General features: G+C 39.2%; 3 pseudogenes across 1 annotated transcript; all 3 read right to left on the reverse strand.

Annotated features, from left to right (window-relative positions):
• Positions 1–205: 205 nt before the first annotated feature.
• Positions 206–1,264, reverse strand: LOC147533925 (cytochrome b561 and DOMON domain-containing protein At5g47530 pseudogene; annotated as a pseudogene).
• Positions 1,265–6,744: 5,480 nt separating this feature from the next.
• Positions 6,745–7,803, reverse strand: LOC147533926 (cytochrome b561 and DOMON domain-containing protein At5g47530 pseudogene; annotated as a pseudogene).
• Positions 7,804–13,122: 5,319 nt separating this feature from the next.
• Positions 13,123–14,492, reverse strand: LOC147533927 (cytochrome b561 and DOMON domain-containing protein At5g47530 pseudogene; annotated as a pseudogene). Its single transcript, XR_015228135.1, has one exon. The product of XR_015228135.1 is annotated as a cytochrome b561 and DOMON domain-containing protein At5g47530 pseudogene (transcript).
• Between the last annotated feature and the right edge of the window lie 3,539 nt (positions 14,493–18,031).

Genomic DNA, 18,031 nt, shown 5'->3' on the forward strand with positions numbered 1-18,031 from the left:
TGCGACTAAACTCTAAAGTAGAAATATCAGCTAAGACTGAAGGATACGGAAATAAATAATGTATATTCAGTTTAAAATTCAAGTACACTTTCCAATTATCAAAACAGAAAGTTTGGAGACATGTGAGAGCAATCAAATCCAAAATAATAAAACATGAATTCCGACAGGCTTGTTACATCAAGACTCCAGTAAATAATTGTAAAATCTAGACCATGACATCAGGGGTTGGTAGCTCAGTGGCAGACGTGGCGCTCTCGTTCTTCCTTTTGATAATTACGGACCAAGAGATAAGTTCTAGAGCAACGGCTATGGCACCCAAGGTAGATATAACTCCGATGTAGATATTCTTCCACTTCTTCTCGGGGTCTAATATGTCAATACCTTTAAAAACGTTCAATACACTCAACACAATCACGACATAACCCGTCAATTGATGATAGACATTCCAGTAGCATCTGTACTTGTGGTCTGGTTTTGGCCTTAGACGCATTGCAAGGACCTGTAGTGTAGCGAGAGCAAAGAGAACAATGCCGATATACCTGTGAGCGTCGTATTGAATGCCCGAAGATTTCTTACCCAACACAAGACCAGTTGCCCACCCACCAACACCAACTGCATAAGCAGTCGTCTGACATGCTACGTGCAAGTAAAACCATCTTGGACCTGTGGAGTCCAATCTCTTCAAATACCTTGCAATTATTGCACCCAACGGCATTATTGTTCCCCAACTCACGGCATTCACCACCCCATGTACATTCTTGAGTTTAATTCTTGGACTTGCTCCTCCTTTTGCTGGTTTCGATATGTATCCTGAGAGAAGATTAAGAGAACCAAAAGATCGAACATTGGGTCCTGAAATACGGTGCATCCCAGGAGTTATTCCGTCAAGAAGAGGTCCATCCTGCCATAACTGATTTATAGTTGTAATGTTATCGTCTGGAAGTTGGAATGTTGCAAATATAGTGATCTCATTATTGGCGTAGGTTGCAGATATATCATGAACAGGGAAACTGAGAGGTCCCTCTTGGAGTCGGGTTTTGTAACTATTCAATGGGGAAGAGTAGGCATGCATTGAACCATTGGGACCTTGAAAAGCAACAAAAGCTTGGGCTCCAACCATACCAGTTTTAGTAGGATTGATTGCCCATGCAACCCATGTTGAAGAAGTGATGTTTGCGTGTCGATAAGCGATATCAACAATTCTGGTTGATTGGTTGAAATTCCAGTGGATGAAAGAGTTGAGAACAGGAAGATCATTGCAGAAATTGTAAACACGGGAGGTTTCGTCTTGGGCGAAAGAATAGTTGGAGCAAGTTTGTTGAAGTAGTTGAGCAGAGGATGAAGATGAAAAGAAGAAGAGAAGAAGAATGAAAGTGAGAAGGAAAAGAGGTGATTTGAAAAGAGAAGAAGACATCTTAATATTGATGGATGGTACCTTGTGCTGATTATCAATCAAGAAGAAGAACTTAAAAGTGGTGGAAGAGTAGAGAGGTAGTAGTAGTAGTAGTAGCAAGTAATATGGGTTCTACATATTTATATATGTTAGAGATTTCATCCTAAACCCAGTTGGGTTTCTATTTCCCAACTCTAGCCGACTAATGAACTTTCTAATTCTCTAGTGCAGTGGGGTTGTTTCAAGTAGGATCCTGGAAACAACAAATTCAGTTAGTTTCTATTTCTAATAACTCCTAATTCGAGTAGAATTGAATGAACCAATTAAATTCATGGTTTCTAGAAGTTCTAAAGCAAGTTGATTTATAAAATAGCAAATGGCACGAGAACTTCTAAAGCAAGTCACTTGTAACAATTTCAGATTCTCAGAAAAGAAATTCTGATAACCCTTACACATAATGTTGTTATTAAGGGCACCGGCGACCGCCCCATGCACATGCACTAGGGCCATCACCCAGGCCCGACAAGGACGCTCCAGCCGAGACTCCACATAACTCAACTATTACATCAAAATCTCTTTGTGCATATGTGCAAAAGGTGCGTCACTTTCTTGGAAGAGAAAATCAAGACCGACCTATGGAATTCTTCCAAGGTCGTAATGATAATTTTTCGGCTCTTCGAAGCCAAATTCTCACAATAGAACCAATTCCTCCATTGACTAAAAATTCATAACCTTGCTAACCAAGAAGAGGCACAACAAATGCTAACCTTTGGTTATGCTTCTCACCATGAATCGACTGCTTTAGCAACAAAGAACAACACCTCTTGGTCACGGTTTGGTGGGCGATCGAATATTCTGGGGGCACACTCCAGAAACTGCATCCACCACCCAACCCAGAGGAGTTCTCAAGTGGTCGATTGGCCCAAAATCAAAGGTCAAAAGGAAAGAAGCCCAGGCCTCAATGTGATCGTTGCCATTAGTTAGGACACCTTGTTGAGAATTGTTACTTCCTTCATGGATTTCCGTAGGGACATCCTCAATATCGTCAAAACAATTTCACCACTACAGACGGTGTTAGAGCTTCTTCTATGACTAAAGAACAACGTAGCTTCTTTGTTGGCCTCATGAAGCAAAATCAGAATCAACTCTATACGTACGTTTCTCATTCATGTGTTGTCGTTCCGGGCGCCACAAAGCATATTTGTGTCACTTTATCCACTTTCACTCATATAGATTGGCTCCACCAAATCTTTATATACGTCTACCCGACATATCTAGATCCAAAGTTATTCTTGATGGGTCCATATATTTTAATAAAAACTTTTATATCAAGGATGTAATCCACATCCCGTCTTTCAAATTTAACTTAATTTCGATTTCTGAAATTACTACAAAGCTTCCATGTGATGTAAACTTTAATTCATCCTCTTGCGTCTTTTTTCAGGGCGAGAAGAAGTCAAAGATAATAGCGAGTGCTAGAATGCAAGATGGGTTTTACTTCTTTCACTTAGGAGATAGTTTTTTAAATTCCATTAATTTTAATGTTTTTTCAATTTCTAGTAAGAATAGTTTTGGTATTTGGCATTGGCGATTAAACCATCTTTGTTTTGAGAAATTAAATTTATTATGAATAAAGTACCTTTTATTAAGTCTATCTCAAATTAAACAATTCCATGTGATCTATGCTCAATCTAAACAACCTCGCTTGTCTTTCCCGCATAACACATCTAGGTCTTCTAGACCCTTTCAATTAGTACATGCAAATGTATGGGGACCATTCTCAACCCCTTCCCATTCGGGATGTCGATATTTCCTCACATTCGTTGATGATTATTCACGCTGCACATGGATTTGCTTATTGATGTCCAAATCTGACACATTTAAATACATCGTTAATTTTAATAGTTTAACGATTACCCAATTCAATTCTAGGATTGAGGAATTTAATCCGGGAAATGGCCCGATTATATTTCCAACCATTCAAACCTTTCGTTCCGATAATGTAACCGATCGAATTTCTTTCCAACTAACTCCAAAATTGGTTCCAATCAAAAGGCATCATCCATCAAAGAAGTGGTCTTTACACACCCCAACAAAATAGAGTTGTTGAACGCAAACATCGACACATTCTTAATGTAGAAAGAGCTTTACGAATTCAAGCTCATCTATCCTTAGACTTTTGGGGTGAATGCGTTCTCACCGCCGTTTATTTAATTAATAAACTCCCTTCTCTGATTTTGAAAGAGTTTTCTCCCCATGAGGTGTTAGTAGGGTCCCCACCATCTGTTCACCACCTCCGAGTTTTTTGCAAGGAATGAAATGTCGAAAAATTTCGGTCGAAATGACCGAAACTTTTTGAGTTTTCAATATAGGTACAACCAAATACACATACACCAATCTCGTGTAAAACTTTGCTCGAAATCAATCGAAATTTTGCTCGAAATCAATTCAGGATACTTACTTCCATTTGTTCTTCATTTTTCTAGTTTAATCTTCATCTCTCTTCACTGTTTCTCCTCAGATCTTCAAGAAATCATTTCATTTCTTCTTACCAAGTAATTTATCTCATATTGCTGATGAAGACTCATAAAAAAATTGGGGGTTTTAGTGTTGATTTTGACAGAAATCTACAGAGAGAGAGAGAGCATGTCAGCTGGAGGACGATTTGAGTTTTAGGGTTTTTTAGGTTTAAATGAGAATTTATAAAGACGCCCCTCTTTAGAGTAAAGGGCGCTTGCTTCACTCACAAGAGAGGCGCTTTTAATACTTACAGGGTGCACCCTTAACACTCTTTTGGGATGTCTCACTTCGTTTTCAAATTTCTAATATTTACCCCCTACTATAAGGGCTTCAAGTTCTTTCTTTAAGTCAACCCCCTGGATTACTGTTTTATTATAGATAATCCCTGTAGTTAACGAACTTTGTCACAAACCCGTCAACTTCTTTTGAAGTTTACCCTATATTTCATGTTAGTATCAAGACTACATATTTTTTATGCTTAGTTATGGTTGAAGGTCTTGTTGTGCACAACTACATCACATTTGTATTATTTCCGTAGTTTTCTTAAATTTGCACACAGACCGAAACGTTCCCACTTTTGGGGCGACCGAAATTTCCACCGAAACCGAAGTTTCATTCCTTAATTTTTTTTGGTTGTCTTTGTTACTCACACAATACTTCCATCAAAACAAAGATGGATCCACGTACAAAACCCGGAATATTTGTGAGATATCCACATAATCAAAGAGGGTATCGAATATAAGACATCTCTACAAAGACGATCATCACTTCTAGACATGTTGTATTTTATGAAACGACGTTTCTCATGAAATACGCTTTCCCGGATCAACTCCACTATAATATTTGCGATGATGTGTCCATTGATAATCCATCTCTTAGGTTGCATTCTAATGCACAAGAAAAATTTACAAGCACTCCTACATTAGAGGGCTCATCTATTAAGGGCATTCCCCTCTTGTCTGAGGGCATTCCACCCTCAGGCCCTCATACTACAGGCACCCATTTTCAGGGCACCCCGTTTCCAGGCGCGCCCAATGACCGGCACCCAGAATTCGGGAGCCTATTACTCCGACGAGGACAACCCTCCAACACTAGTTTCGGGCACCCATCTCAGGGCTTCCTACCTTTAGGCACCCGATCATCGAATGCCTCTCCACCCGTCATTCCCGATGGTAATGCCTCGGCAATTTGAAATTATTCCGGCGTTCCTCCTCGACCCTCAGGAAAAGATGCAACTCGCAATTCTGCGAGCGTCCCGATTCTACGGGCGCCTCCATCCTTCTGTTTTCGCTCACACTCAGAACATCATGAATCGACCAAAGAGAACTACCTCTTGTCCGACACATCTTAATGATTATGATTGTTCTCTTCCCACCATCCCATTCTCGGACTCCTCTTCAAAAGTGGTTTATCCCTTAACTGAATATCTCTCAGTTACTCCATTTTCTCGACCTCATCGATTTTTTCTCTCCTCGGTTCTTTCCACAACCGGACGTTCCACGTTCACCGAGGCTTCGAAATCTCCTCACTGGCGTGTTGCTATGAATAAGGAGATTCAAGCCTTGGATTCAAACAACACATGGGCGCTTGTTCCACTTCCTCCGAATGTCAAACCTGTTGGTTGTAAATGGATATACAAGATTAAATTCATTCCGATGGTTCCACCGAACGTTATAAGGCTCGATTAGTAGCCAACTGATACACACAAATAGAGGGCCTTGATTATCATAATACATTTGCCCCCGTTGTCAAATTAGTAACGGTTTGTGTCTTCCTCTCTATTGCCGCCATCAAAGGTTGGCCAGTACATCAACTTCATGTTAATAATGCCTTCTTACATGGAGATATTGAGGAAGAAGTCTACATGAAAACCTCTCCCGGATATTCCAAAAAGGGGGAGTCTTTCATTTGTCGCCTACATAAATCCATTTATGACCTCAAACAAGCATCGCTGCAGTGGTTCTCTAAATTCTCCTGTGTCCTAATCTCGATATGATTTATTCAATCCCTTTCTGATCATTCACTTTTTTCTTGTTCCAAGGAATCAATTTCAGTTTTCGTACTTGTAGTGGGAGAGAAAGAAGAGAAAAATGAAGACGGGAAACTTTTAAGAGTTTTTGGATTAGTCAGAATATAATTTCAAATGGCTTGAGTCTGTTTACTTGAATGAAATAGATCTTGTGGAGTCATATTGAGTATTTGAAGATACATCCTAAAAAACATGTCCTTGTTTACCAACACATATTGTCTTAAAAAAAATTCAATTCTCTCTCGACACCTTCCTCAAAAATTCCAATTCGTGCATATTCTTAGCCATATTGCACAAATGATTACATATGACTGAAATAAATGAAGACGGGCCAGCGAAGTAAAACAAAGAAAAACAATTAATCAAGGATATCGAAAAACAAATGATTCTTAAAGCGATGTTGTTTAAGTAGCCTAACGATCTAAAATTCTATACAATTATCAAGTAAACTTAAGAAAGAAAATACAGCAAAGAATGAATGTACTCTACACGGTATATAGCTACACCATCATCTCAGGTTGGGATATTTCTTCGCTTTAACGGGTATTGCTACTTCCGCTCTACACGTGAATGACCCTCTAAGCATAAAGTATTCAATGCGGCTAAACTCTAAAGTATAAATATCAGCTAAGACTGAAGGATACGGAAATAAATAATGTATATTCAGTTTAAAATTCAAGTACACTTTCCAATTATCAAAACAGAAAGTTTGGAGACATGTCAGAGCAATCAAATCCAAAATAATAAAACATGAATTCCGACAGGCTTGTTACATCAAGACTCCAGTAAATAATTGTAAAATCTAGACCATGACATCAGGGGTTGGTAGCTCAGTGGCAGACGTGGCGCTCTCGTTCTTCCTTTTGATAATTACGGACCAAGAGATAAGTTCTAGAGCAACGGCTATGGCACCCAAGGTAGATATAACTCCGATGTAGATATTCTTCCACTTCTTCTCGGGGTCTAATATGTCAATACCTTTAAAAACGTTCAATACACTCAACACAATCACGACATAACCCGTCAATTGATGATAGACATTCCAGTAGCATCTGTACTTGTGGTCTGGTTTTGGCCTTAGACGCATTGCAAGGACCTGTAGTGTAGCGAGAGCAAAGAGAACAATGCCGATATACCTGTGAGCGTCGTATTGAATGCCCGAAGATTTCTTACCCAACACAAGACCAGTTGCCCACCCACCAACACCAACTGCATAAGCAGTCGTCTGACATGCTACGTGCAAGTAAAACCATCTTGGACCTGTGGAGTCCAATCTCTTCAAATACCTTGCAATTATTGCACCCAACGGCATTAGTGTTCCCCAACTCACGGCATTCACCACCCCATGTACATTCTTGAGTTTAATTCTTGGACTTGCTCCTCCTTTTGCTGGTTTCGATATGTATCCTGAGAGAAGATTAAGAGAACCAAAAGATCGAACATTGGGTCCTGAAATACGGTGCATCCCAGGAGTTATTCCGTCAAGAAGAGGTCCATCCTGCCATAACTGATTTATAGTTGTAATGTTATCGTCTGGAAGTTGGAATGTTGCAAATATAGTGATCTCATTATTGGCGTAGGTTGCAGATATATCATGAACAGGGAAACTGAGAGGTCCCTCTTGGAGTCGGGTTTTGTAACTATTCAATGGGGAAGAGTAGGCATGCATTGAACCATTGGGACCTTGAAAAGCAACAAAAGCTTGGGCTCCAACCATACCAGTTTTAGTAGGATTGATTGCCCATGCAACCCATGTTGAAGAAGTGATGTTTGCGTGTCGATAAGCGATATCAACAATTCTGGTTGATTGGTTGAAATTCCAGTGGATGAAAGAGTTGAGAACAGGAAGATCATTGCAGAAATTGTAAACACGGGAGGTTTCGTCTTGGGCGAAAGAATAGTTGGAGCAAGTTTGTTGAAGTAGTTGAGCAGAGGATGAAGATGAAAAGAAGAAGAGAAGAAGAATGAAAGTGAGAAGGAAAAGAGGTGATTTGAAAAGAGAAGAAGACATCTTAATATTGATGGATGGTACCTTGTGCTGATTATCAATCAAGAAGAAGAACTTAAAAGTGGTGGAAGAGTAGAGAGGTAGTAGTAGTAGTAGTAGCAAGTAATATGGGTTCTACATATTTATATATGTTAGAGATTTCATCCTAAACCCAGTTGGGTTTCTATTTCCCAACTCTAGCCGACTAATGAACTTTCTAATTCTCTAGTGCAGTGGGGTTGTTTCAAGTAGGATCCTGGAAACAACAAATTCAGTTAGTTTCTATTTCTAATAACTCCTAATTCCAGTAGAATTGAATGAACCAATTAAATTCATGGTTTCTAGAAGTTCTAAAGCAAGTTGATTTATAAAATAGCAAATGGCACGAGAACTTCTAAAGCAAGTCACTTGTAACAATTTCAGATTCTCAGAAAAGAAATTCTGATAACCCTTACACATAATGTTGTTATTAAGGGCACCGGCGACCGCCCCATGCACATGCACTAGGGCCATCACCCAGGCCCGACAAGGACGCTCCAGCCGAGACTCCACATAACTCAACTATTACATCAAAATCTCTTTGTGCATATGTGCAAAAGGTGCGTCACTTTCTTGGAAGAGAAAATCAAGACCGACCTATGGAATTCTTCCAAGGTCGTAATGATAATTTTTCGGCTCTTCGAAGCCAAATTCTCACAATAGAACCAATTCCTCCATTGACTAAAAATTCATAACCTTGCTAACCAAGAAGAGGCACAACAAATGCTAACCTTTGGTTATGCTTCTCACCATGAATCGACTGCTTTAGCAACAAAGAACAACACCTCTTGGTCACGGTTTGGTGGGCGATCGAATATTCTGGGGGCACACTCCAGAAACTGCATCCACCACCCAACCCAGAGGAGTTCTCAAGTGGTCGATTGGCCCAAAATCAAAGGTCAAAAGGAAAGAAGCCCAGGCCTCAATGTGATCGTTGCCATTAGTTAGGACACCTTGTTGAGAATTGTTACTTCCTTCATGGATTTCCGTAGGGACATCCTCAATATCGTCAAAACAATTTCACCACTACAGACGGTGTTAGAGCTTCTTCTATGACTAAAGAACAACGTAGCTTCTTTGTTGGCCTCATGAAGCAAAATCAGAATCAACTCTATACGTACGTTTCTCATTCATGTGTTGTCGTTCCGGGCGCCACAAAGCATATTTGTGTCACTTTATCCACTTTCACTCATATAGATTGGCTCCACCAAATCTTTATATACGTCTACCCGACATATCTAGATCCAAAGTTATTCTTGATGGGTCCATATATTTTAATAAAAACTTTTATATCAAGGATGTAATCCACATCCCGTCTTTCAAATTTAACTTAATTTCGATTTCTGAAATTACTACAAAGCTTCCATGTGATGTAAACTTTAATTCATCCTCTTGCGTCTTTTTTCAGGGCGAGAAGAAGTCAAAGATAATAGCGAGTGCTAGAATGCAAGATGGGTTTTACTTCTTTCACTTAGGAGATAGTTTTTTAAATTCCATTAATTTTAATGTTTTTTCAATTTCTAGTAAGAATAGTTTTGGTATTTGGCATTGGCGATTAAACCATCTTTGTTTTGAGAAATTAAATTTATTATGAATAAAGTACCTTTTATTAAGTCTATCTCAAATTAAACAATTCCATGTGATCTATGCTCAATCTAAACAACCTCGCTTGTCTTTCCCGCATAACACATCTAGGTCTTCTAGACCCTTTCAATTAGTACATGCAAATGTATGGGGACCATTCTCAACCCCTTCCCATTCGGGATGTCGATATTTCCTCACATTCGTTGATGATTATTCACGCTGCACATGGATTTGCTTATTGATGTCCAAATCTGACACATTTAAATACATCGTTAATTTTAATAGTTTAACGATTACCCAATTCAATTCTAGGATTGAGGAATTTAATCCGGGAAATGGCCCGATTATATTTCCAACCATTCAAACCTTTCGTTCCGATAATGTAACCGATCGAATTTCTTTCCAACTAACTCCAAAATTGGTTCCAATCAAAAGGCATCATCCATCAAAGAAGTGGTCTTTACACACCCCAACAAAATAGAGTTGTTGAACGCAAACATCGACACATTCTTAATGTAGAAAGAGCTTTACGAATTCAAGCTCATCTATCCTTAGACTTTTGGGGTGAATGCGTTCTCACAGACGTTTATTTAATTAATAAACTCCCTTCTCTGATTTTGAAAGAGTTTTCTCCCCATGAGGTGTTAGTAGGGTCCCCACCATCTGTTCACCACCTCCGAGTTTTTTGCAAGGAATGAAATGTCGAAAAATTTCGGTCGAAATGACCGAAACTTTTTGAGTTTTCAATATAGGTACAACCAAATACACATACACCAATCTCGTGTAAAACTTTGCTCGAAATCAATCGAAATTTTGCTCGAAATCAATTCAGGATACTTACTTCCATTTGTTCTTCATTTTTCTAGTTTAATCTTCATCTCTCTTCACTGTTTCTCCTCAGATCTTCAAGAAATCATTTCATTTCTTCTTACCAAGTAATTTATCTCATATTGCTGATGAAGACTCATAAAAAAATTGGGGGTTTTAGTGTTGATTTTGACAGAAATCTACAGAGAGAGAGAGAGCATGTCAGCTGGAGGACGATTTGAGTTTTAGGGTTTTTTAGGTTTAAATGAGAATTTATAAAGACGCCCCTCTTTAGAGTAAAGGGCGCTTGCTTCACTCACAAGAGAGGCGCTTTTAATACTTACAGGGTGCACCCTTAACACTCTTTTGGGATGTCTCACTTCGTTTTCAAATTTCTAATATTTACCCCCTACTATAAGGGCTTCAAGTTCTTTCTTTAAGTCAACCCCCTGGATTACTGTTTTATTATAGATAATCCCTGTAGTTAACGAACTTTGTCACAAACCCGTCAACTTCTTTTGAAGTTTACCCTATATTTCATGTTAGTATCAAGACTACATATTTTTTATGCTTAGTTATGGTTGAAGGTCTTGTTGTGCACAACTACATCACATTTGTATTATTTCCGTAGTTTTCTTAAATTTGCACACAGACCGAAACGTTCCCACTTTTGGGGCGACCGAAATTTCCACCGAAACCGAAGTTTCATTCCTTAATTTTTTTTGGTTGTCTTTGTTACTCACACAATACTTCCATCAAAACAAAGATGGATCCACGTACAAAACCCGGAATATTTGTGAGATATCCACATAATCAAAGAGGGTATCGAATATAAGACATCTCTACAAAGACGATCATCACTTCTAGACATGTTGTATTTTATGAAACGACGTTTCTCATGAAATACGCTTTACCGGATCAACTCCACTATAATATTTGCGATGATGTGTCCATTGATAATCCATCTCTTAGGTTGCATTCTAATGCACAAGAAAAATTTACAAGCACTCCTACATTAGAGGGCTCATCTATTAAGGGCATTCCCCTCTTGTCTGAGGGCATTCCACCCTCAGGCCCTCATACTACAGGCACCCATTTTCAGGGCACCCCGTTTCCAGGCGCGCCCAATGACCGGCACCCAGAATTCGGGAGCCTATTACTCCGACGAGGACAACCCTCCAACACTAGTTTCGGGCACCCATCTCAGGGCTTCCTACCTTTAGGCACCCGATCATCGAATGCCTCTCCACCCGTCATTCCCGATGGTAATGCCTCGGCAATTTGAAATTATTCCGGCGTTCCTCCTCGACCCTCAGGAAAAGATGCAACTCGCAATTCTGCGAGCGTCCCGATTCTACGGGCGCCTCCATCCTTCTGTTTTCGCTCACACTCAGAACATCATGAATCGACCAAAGAGAACTACCTCTTGTCCGACACATCTTAATGATTATGATTGTTCTCTTCCCACCATCCCATTCTCGGACTCCTCTTCAAAAGTGGTTTATCCCTTAACTGAATATCTCTCAGTTACTCCATTTTCTCGACCTCATCGATTTTTTCTCTCCTCGGTTCTTTCCACAACCGGACGTTCCACGTTCACCGAGGCTTCGAAATCTCCTCACTGGCGTGTTGCTATGAATAAGGAGATTCAAGCCTTGGATTCAAACAACACATGGGCGCTTGTTCCACTTCCTCCGAATGTCAAACCTGTTGGTTGTAAATGGATATACAAGATTAAATTCATTCCGATGGTTCCACCGAACGTTATAAGGCTCGATTAGTAGCCAACTGATACACACAAATAGAGGGCCTTGATTATCATAATACATTTGCCCCCGTTGTCAAATTAGTAACGGTTTGTGTCTTCCTCTCTATTGCCGCCATCAAAGGTTGGCCAGTACATCAACTTCATGTTAATAATGCCTTCTTACATGGAGATATTGAGGAAGAAGTCTACATGAAAACCTCTCCCGGATATTCCAAAAAGGGGGAGTCTTTCATTTGTCGCCTACATAAATCCATTTATGACCTCAAACAAGCATCGCTGCAGTGGTTCTCTAAATTCTCCTGTGTCCTAATCTCGATATGATTTATTCAATCCCTTTCTGATCATTCACTTTTTTCTTGTTCCAAGGAATCAATTTCAGTTTTCGTACTTGTAGTGGGAGAGAAAGAAGAGAAAAATGAAGACGGGAAACTTTTAAGAGTTTTTGGATTAGTCAGAATATAATTTCAAATGGCTTGAGTCTGTTTACTTGAATGAAATAGATCTTGTGGAGTCATATTGAGTATTTGAAGATACATCCTAAAAAACATGTCCTTGTTTACCAACACATATTGTCTTAAAAAAAATTCAATTCTCTCTCGACACCTTCCTCAAAAATTCCAATTCGTGCATATTCTTAGCCATATTGCACAAATGATTACATATGACTGAAATAAATGAAGACGGGCCAGCGAAGTAAAACAAAGAAAAACAATTAATCAAGGATATCGAAAAACAAATGATTCTTAAAGCGATGTTGTTTAAGTAGCCTAACGATCTAAAATTCTATACAATTATCAAGTAAACTTAAGAAAGAAAATACAGCAAAGAATGAATGTACTCTACACGGTATATAGCTACACCATCATCTCAGGTTGGGATATTTCTTCGCTTTAACGGGTATTGCTACTTCCGCTCTACACGTGAATGACCCTCTAAGCATAAAGTATTCAATGCGGCTAAACTCTAAAGTATAAATATCAGCTAAGACTGAAGGATACGGAAATAAATAATGTATATTCAGTTTAAAATTCAAGTACACTTTCCAATTATCAAAACAGAAAGTTTGGAGACATGTCAGAGCAATCAAATCCAAAATAATAAAACATGAATTCCGACAGGCTTGTTACATCAAGACTCCAGTAAATAATTGTAAAATCTAGACCATGACATCAGGGGTTGGTAGCTCAGTGGCAGACGTGGCGCTCTCGTTCTTCCTTTTGATAATTACGGACCAAGAGATAAGTTCTAGAGCAACGGCTATGGCACCCAAGGTAGATATAACTCCGATGTAGATATTCTTCCACTTCTTCTCGGGGTCTAATATGTCAATACCTTTAAAAACGTTCAATACACTCAACACAATCACGACATAACCCGTCAATTGATGATAGACATTCCAGTAGCATCTGTACTTGTGGTCTGGTTTTGGCCTTAGACGCATTGCAAGGACCTGTAGTGTAGCGAGAGCAAAGAGAACAATGCCGATATACCTGTGAGCGTCGTATTGAATGCCCGAAGATTTCTTACCCAACACAAGACCAGTTGCCCACCCACCAACACCAACTGCATAAGCAGTCGTCTGACATGCTACGTGCAAGTAAAACCATCTTGGACCTGTGGAGTCCAATCTCTTCAAATACCTTGCAATTATTGCACCCAACGGCATTAGTGTTCCCCAACTCACGGCATTCACCACCCCATGTACATTCTTGAGTTTAATTCTTGGACTTGCTCCTCCTTTTGCTGGTTTCGATATGTATCCTGAGAGAAGATTAAGAGAACCAAAAGATCGAACATTGGGTCCTGAAATACGGTGCATCCCAGGAGTTATTCCGTCAAGAAGAGGTCCATCCTGCCATAACTGATTTATAGTTGTAATGTTATCGTCTGGAAGTTGGAATGTTGCAAATATAGTGATCTCATTATTGGCGTAGGTTGCAGATATATCATGAACAGGGAAACTGAGAGGTCCCTCTTGGAGTCGGGTTTTGTAACTATTCAATGGGGAAGAGTAGGCATGCATTGAACCATTGGGACCTTGAAAAGCAACAAAAGCTTGGGCTCCAACCATACCAGTTTTAGTAGGATTGATTGCCCATGCAACCCATGTTGAAGAAGTGATGTTTGCATGTCGATAAGCGATATCAACAATTCTGGTTGATTGGTTGAAATTCCAGTGGATGAAAGAGTTGAGAACAGGAAGATCATTGCAGAAATTGTAAACACGGGAGGTTTCGTCTTGGGCGAAAGAATAGTTGGAGCAAGTTTGTTGAAGTAGTTGAGCAGAGGATGAAGATGAAAAGAAGAAGAGAAGAAGAATGAAAGTGAGAAGGAAAAGAGGTGATTTGAAAAGAGAAGAAGACATCTTAATATTGATGGATGGTACCTTGTGCTGATTATCAATCAAGAAGAAGAACTTAAAAGTGGTGGAAGAGTAGAGAGGTAGTAGTAGTAGCAAGTAATATGGGTTCTACATATTTATATATGTTAGAGATTTCATCCTAAACTCAGTTGGGTTTCTATTTTCCAACTCTAGCCGACTAATGAACTTTCTAATTCTCTAGTGCAGTGGGGTTGTTTCAAGTAGGATCCTGGAAACAACAAATTCAGTTAGTTTCTATTTCTAATAACTCCTAATTCCAGTAGAATTGAATGAACCAATTAAATTCATGGTTTCTAGAAGTTCTAAAGCAAGTTGATTTATAAAATAGCAAATGGCACGAGAACTTCTAAAGCAAGTCACTTGTAACAATTTCAGATTCTCAGAAAAGAAATTCTGATAACCCTTACACATAATGTTGTTATTAAGGGCACCGGCGACCGCCCCATGCACATGCACTAGGGCCATCACCCAGGCCCGACGAGGACGCTCCAGCCGAGACTCCACATAACTCAACTATTACATCAAAATCTCTTTGTGCATATGTGCAAAAGGTGCGTCACTTTCTTGGAAGAGAAAATCAAGACCGACCTATGGAATTCTTCCAAGGTCGTAATGATAATTTTTCGGCTCTTCGAAGCCAAATTCTCACAATAGAACCAATTCCTCCATTGACTAAAAATTCATAACCTTGCTTACCAAGAAGAGGCACAACAAATGCTAACCTTTGGTTATGCTTCTCACCATGAATGGACTGCTTTAGCAACAAAGAACAACACCTCTTGGTCACGGTTTGGTGGGCGATCGAATATTCTGGGGGCACACTCCAGAAACTGCATCCACCACCCAACTCAGAGGAGTTCTCAAGTGGTCGATTGGCCCAAAATCAAAGGTCAAAAGGAAAGAAGCCCAGGCCTCAATGTGATCGTTGCCATTAGTTAGGACACCTTGTTGAGAATTGTTACTTCCTTCATGGATTTCCGTAGGGACATCCTCAATATCGTCAAAACAATTTCACCACTACAGACGGTGTTAGAGCTTCTTCTATGACTAAAGAACAACGTAGCTTCTTTGTTGGCCTCATGAAGCAAAATCAGAATCAACTCTATACGTGCGTTTCTCATTCATGTGTTGTCGTTCCGGGCGCCACAAAGCATATTTGTGTCACTTTATCCTCTTTCACTCATATAGATTGGCTCCACCAAATCTTTATATACGTCTACCCGACATATCTAGATCCAAAGTTATTCTTGATGGGTCCATATATGTTAATAAAAACTTTTATATCAAGGATGTAATCCACATCCCGTCTTTTAAATTTAACTTAATTTCGATTTCTGAAATTACTACAAAGCTTCCATGTGATGTAAACTTTAATTCATCCTCTTGCGTCTTTTTTCAGGGCGAGAAGAAGTCAAAGATAATAGCGAGTGCTAGAATGCAAGATGGGTTTTACTTCTTTCACTTAGGAGATAGTTTTTTAAATTCCATTAGTTTTAATGTTTTTTCAATTTCTAGTAAGAATAGTTTTGGTATTTGGCATTGGCGATTAAACCATCTTTGTTTTGAGAAATTAAATTTATTATGAATAAAGTACCTTTTATTAAGTCTATCTCAAATTAAACAATTCCATGTGATCTATGCTCAATCTAAACAACCTCGCTTGTCTTTCCCGCATAACACATCTAGGTCTTCTAGACCCTTTCAATTAGTACATGCAAATGTATGGGGACCATTCTCAACCCCTTCCCATTCGGGATGTCGATATTTCCTCACATTCGTTGATGATTATTCACGCTGCACATGGATTTGCTTATTGATGTCCAAATCTGACACATTTAAATACATCGTTAATTTTAATAGTTTAACGATTACCCAATTCAATTCTAGGATTGAGGAATTTAATCCGGGAAATGGCCCGATTATATTTCCAACCATTCAAACCTTTCGTTCCGATAATGTAACCGATCGAATTTCTTTCCAACTAACTCCAAAATTGGTTCCAATCAAAAGGCATCATCCATCAAAGAAGTGGTCTTTACACACCCCAACAAAATAGAGTTGTTGAACGCAAACATCGACACATTCTTAATGTAGAAAGAGCTTTACGAATTCAAGCTCATCTATCCTTAGACTTTTGGGGTGAATGCGTTCTCACCGCCGTTTATTTAATTAATAAACTCCCTTCTCTGATTTTGAAAGAGTTTTCTCCCCATGAGGTGTTAGTAGGGTCCCCACCATCTGTTCACCACCTCCGAGTTTTTTGCAAGGAATGAAATGTCGAAAAATTTCGGTCGAAATGACCGAAACTTTTTGGGTTTTCAATATAGGTACAACTAAATACACATACACCAATCTCGTGTAAAACTTTGCTCGAAATCAATCGAAATTTTGCTCGAAATCAATTCAGGATACTTACTTCCATTTGTTCTTCATTTTTCTAGTTTAATCTTCATCTCTCTTCACTGTTTCTCCTCAGATCTTCAAGAAATCATTTCATTTCTTCTTACCAAGTAATTTATCTCATATTGCTGATGAAGACTCATAAAAAAATTGGGGGTTTTAGTGTTGATTTTGACAGAAATCTACAGAGAGAGAGAGAGCATGTCAGCTGGAGGACGATTTGAGTTTTAGGGTTTTTTAGGTTTAAATGAGAATTTATAAAGACGCCCCTCTTTAGAGTAAAGGGCGCTTGCTTCACTCACAAGAGAGGCGCTTTTAATACTTACAGGGTGCACCCTTAACACTCTTTTGGGATGTCTCACTTCGTTTTCAAATTTCTAATATTTACCCCCTACTATAAGGGCTTCAAGTTCTTTCTTTAAGTCAACCCCCTGGATTACTGTTTTATTATAGATAATCCCTGTAGTTAATGAACTTTGTCACAAACCCGTCAACTTCTTTTCAAGTTTACCCTATATTTCATGTTAGTATCAAGACTACATATTTTTTATGCTTAGTTATGGTTGAAGGTCTTGTTGTGCACAACTACATCACATTTGTATTATTTCCGTAGTTTTCTTAAATTTGCACACAGACCGAAACGTTCCCACTTTTGGGGCGACCGAAATTTCCACCGAAACCGAAGTTTCATTCCTTAATTTTTTTGGTTGTCTTTGTTACTCACACAATACTTCCATCAAAACAAAGATGGATCCACGTACAAAACCCGGAATATTTGTGAGATATCCACATAATCAAAGAGGGTATCGAATATAAGACATCTCTACAAAGACGATCATCACTTCTAGACATGTTGTATTTTATGAAACGACGTTTCTCATGAAATACGCTTTACCGGATCAACTCCACTATAATATGTGCGATGATGTGTCCATTGATAATCCATCTCTTAGGTTGCATTCTAATGCACAAGAAAAATTTACAAGTACTCCTACATTAGAGGGCTCATCTATTAAGGGCATTCCCCTCTTGTCTGAGGGCATTCCACCCTCAGGCCCTCATACTACGGGCACCCATTTTCAGGGCACCCCGTTTCCAGGCGCGCCCAAATGACCGGCACC

Source organism: Eschscholzia californica, unplaced genomic scaffold (genome assembly GCF_041429995.1).
Source record: "Eschscholzia californica isolate CP2 unplaced genomic scaffold, dmEscCali1.0.p SCAF_6, whole genome shotgun sequence".
In the NCBI taxonomy this organism is placed as follows: Eukaryota; Viridiplantae; Streptophyta; class Magnoliopsida; order Ranunculales; family Papaveraceae; genus Eschscholzia; species Eschscholzia californica.